Source organism: Panthera onca, chromosome A1 (genome assembly GCF_046562875.1).
Source record: "Panthera onca isolate mPanOnc1 chromosome A1, mPanOnc1 haplotype 2, whole genome shotgun sequence".
NCBI classification, from domain to species: Eukaryota; Metazoa; Chordata; class Mammalia; order Carnivora; family Felidae; genus Panthera; species Panthera onca.
In genome coordinates this window covers 54924206-54928469 of record NC_138339.1, presented here as the reverse complement: position 1 = coordinate 54928469, position 4264 = coordinate 54924206, and the positions used below count along the sequence as shown (strand labels likewise).

General features: G+C 33.0%; 1 pseudogene; it reads right to left on the bottom strand.

Moving 5' to 3' along the window:
* Positions 1–2439: 2439 nt before the first annotated feature.
* LOC144613241 (U2 spliceosomal RNA) lies at positions 2440–2524 on the bottom strand (annotated as a pseudogene).
* Between the last annotated feature and the right edge of the window lie 1740 nt (positions 2525–4264).

Genomic DNA, 4264 nt, shown 5'->3' with positions numbered 1-4264 from the left:
CTCAACAAGACGTTTCCTGTTTATTTGGATTTTTGTTTTGTTCTGTTTTGTTTTTTTCTGTGCTGGGCATTGGAAAGGAGGAAAAAGATTAAGCAAATGAAAATGCTTTTATGTTATAAATTCACACAACATTGCCAAACCCAAGGAGCAAAGTACTATTCATTTTCCATGTCTTGGTGTACAACAAATGGACACAAATGTGTCTCAGTCTTGCTAAAATATAAGCAGCGGGACATGGAGGTAGACTGGAGCCTTTCTAAATGTCTGGCTAACAAAATGACAGTGAATATTTGGAAATTGAACTGAGCAAAGAAATATAAAAATTTTCCATGAACTTGTATAATTGAAGTCAAAGGAATTTATGACATAAAAATGGCTTTTCCTCAAATTTATTTGAGTGTACTGGCTGCTAACTGAAGCAAAAGATAAAAAGTGATCAAGTGATATTCATAGTGGACACTGAACTCGAGTTCAAGATAGGTCAAAATGTTCAAGTCAAGTACTGCCCGGGGATTACCATTATTGCTGTGCTGAGCAGAAAAAGATAAATATGTTGAGCCCAGGGATTACTGATTCTCAATTTATAAGCATAAACCACCAAACCTCTCCAAATTACATGTGTAAAACCTTAACTGACCACCAAGATGAGGTCCATTTGATGAGACTATATTCAGATTCTACTTTTTTCTGCCTCAGGTTTAAGCCAATGCTGTTTTAAATCACTGTATAAGAAGTTGTATTTAAACTCCACTAATTATTTTAATCTTATTTTCTATAACATTGCTCCATTGTCTTTTTTTTCATTTTTCACAAAATTTTACATATATGATGAACACAGACACACTTTAAAGAAAAGTAAACAATCTGCTGGTTAAATGTAGAAGTAAATAAGCATCTCAATAATGTTAAATAACTATTATCATGTCTTAATTATGTTTAGGGTCTATATTATTTTAATATGAGTATAGTTCAAGAGATGTCCACTAGAACTTGACCTATCATGCATTTGCACACATACAAAATTTTCTGAAAAGCATTGGAAAAGTTATTTTCACTCCACCTAATTGCCTATTTTTTATTTCCTTTAATTTCTATGTTGAGGGTGGAGGAGAGGGGTAGAAAATAGAAGAGCATAGAGAGGAAGGAAGGCAAGGAGGAGGAGAAAGGGAAGAAGTGAAAGAGGGGGAGGGAGGGAGAAAGATTAGCTCCAGATTAACTTCTAATATAATACAAGACGCTGGCAGCATACCAGGGACCTAGTAAGTAACTGACTTCATGAGTTTCAATTAGTCACAGCCTTTGAAAGGGTTGATTTCTTCATGAGGATGGTAGTCTAGAATTTAGACTCCAGTATACTTCTTAGGTAACTGTTAGTTTTAACAAAAAAGTTAGTTCTATTATTTTAACATATATTCAGTTTTTATCACTGAATAACAAAATGAAAGACACTTGTTTGAGAATGAGAATGGATTAAGAATTGTTTTGAAAAATTGGACGTAATTGTGGTATTCAGGAGAGAAGAGAATTTTGATTGTTTGCTTGCTGTGCTCTAACACATTCTTTCTTGCATTGATTGGGAATAATTGGCAAATGCATCTCTGTCAGATTTATTGATCATTTTGAAGACAGCTCAACTAGGTTTATATGCGGATATAATCATGTGGGAGTAACAAGCTTGCAGAATACAAGACTTTCTACCACTATGCAGAGTTCAAGGCTTCAACATTCCCATCTTCCTTCTTACTTCATCCCCAGACTTTTAAATAATGACAAAAACTTAATGCTACATCCTTTGGTTGTATCAATAGTCATTGTTCACTCACCATCTGTGACACAATTTGTACTGATCTTTTTGTGTGTAAATGATTTAACACTGAGATATTATTTATCTTCTCTATCATTGACTATTATTTATCTTTTTTAGGACTGTTGACCCTTGAACAACATGGGTTTGAACCATGCAGGGGCACTTTTATGTGAATTTTTCTCAATAATTATATTGGAAAATTTTTTGGACTTGTAACAATTTGAAAAAAAGCAGATGAACCATGTAGGCTCATCTACATTTCAGAAATACTGAAAAAAAATTAAGAAAAAGGTACTATTCTAAGAATACAGTATATAATACATAAAACAAAATATATGTTGACTGTATCATCAGTAAGGCTTCCGGTCAACAGTAGGCTGTCACTTGTTACATTTTTGAAGAGTTAACAGTTATAAGCAGATTTTCAATTGTGCAAAGGATCGATGCCACTAACTCATGCATTATTGAAGGGTCAGCTGTATTCTTTATTCCTTGCAGTTGTAAGTCCCATGTTCAATGGTCAGAAATATTCTATTCTTAGCAGAGGAAAAGATTTTCTTTCTGACTAGACTTTATTCCTTGGAATCTACTCTATCTGTCACTATTTCTCCCTTTTTTGGACAACTACTCTCAAGTATTTACTGACTCCAATTTCTGTAATACATTTAAAGTGTTTATCTTCTACACTTGATCTTAGCCAAAAGGCCGAGAAGCGATTAAAGTGTTTATCTTCTGCCTAACAGAAGGTAAACTAACAGCATCTCCGTCTCTCCTTTGTTTACAGAGGAAATTCTCCAAAAAATATTGGTCATACAAAATGCTAACCTTAAAATGTAACCAGAATTGATATTTTCTTGAAAAAGTAATTGTATAGGTGTATGATTTAGTCACTCTTGCAGAGATTAGAGACAACATGAGATGAGAAGCATAGTCTACATGACTATGATACAACTTTCCTCTTCATTTTGGTTTTCCATTTATTTTAATTTTAGGCAACTTCATATTAAATATATATCCCATACTAAGTGAGAGCTGATAGGGAAGAAATGTAGCATAGGGAGTAGAATAAGGGCTCTTTTATCAACTGCCAGGGTTTGAATCCAGTCACTTTTATGTACTAGCTGTGTGACTCTGGGCAAATTCATATGATTTTTGTGATTAGGACATAGTGTGAGTATATAAGGTACCTAGGACAATGCTTAGCATATAATATGGGATCCATAAGAGTTGGAACACCTGACCATTCTAGTTTTCATGCTGTTTGGGAGTATATTTAATTACTGCTAAATACAATTATGTTTTTAAGCATATTTTATTTATACAAAATTATACACAATAGTGAAGATACCATTATAACTATAAACTCATTTATTTGTGTACCAGGAAAAAATTATCAATACGTTGTAATCTATATTTGAAACCATGCAGAAGGCATATACCTACATCACATTCTGTAACTACTACTTCTATTACTACTAACTATGTAATTACTACAATATATTTGTGGAACTTCCCACAAAGAGCAGTGTCAATGATGGTGAATATACATATGTCAACTTTAAAAAATAGACAAAATATAACACAATTTGCAAGATGACTATTAATGATTAAAATACTCAATTGCATATAAAGGGACAATTTAAAAAATAAATTAATTAACCTATGGTGCTTGGGTGGCTCAGTAGGTTAAGCATCTGACTTCAGCTCAGGTCATGATCTTACAACTCATGGGTTCAAGCCCCGCATCAGGCTCTGTACTAACAGCTAGGAGCCTGGAGCCTGGAGCCTGCTCTGGATTCTGTATCTCCCTCTCTTTGCCCCTACCCTGCTTGCAATCTGTCTCTCCCTCTCTCAAAAATAATAAACATTAAAAATTTTTTAAATAAAATAAATTAATCAGAATGTGAGAAAACAGTATGGCATAGTGGAAGCAGTGTGAGTCTTGGAATTGGAGAGACCCAGCTACTTAACTATTAAATTTATTACTTTAAACAAGTTGTTAAACTTTTCTGATATGGGGTTTCTTCATTTATATATATGCTAATAATTCCACCTACCTCTCATAGATTATCCATTTTTCCCCATTACCTATTATGGAAGTTATGTGCAAATTTTTGAAGTTGCCTAAATATCCTAATAATATAGGAATATTATTAATCATAATACATACCAGAAAATATCTTACTATTTTCTAGTAATTTGTGACAATATGTTTTAAGGTACATGAATTGATCCATCAAAGTGTGATACGCACTATGTTTGCTAGACATTCTTCATATTATAAATGAAGAAATCCTAGCTATGTGATCTTTCTTGAAAAATGGAATGTAAACTAACATTTATTGCCTATACTGTACCAGCATAATGCTAAATTCTCTTATATGTTAACTCATTTAATTCATTTTATGTTACCCCATTTAATTCAGCCAATAAATGTATGAGGAAGACTAAAGATGG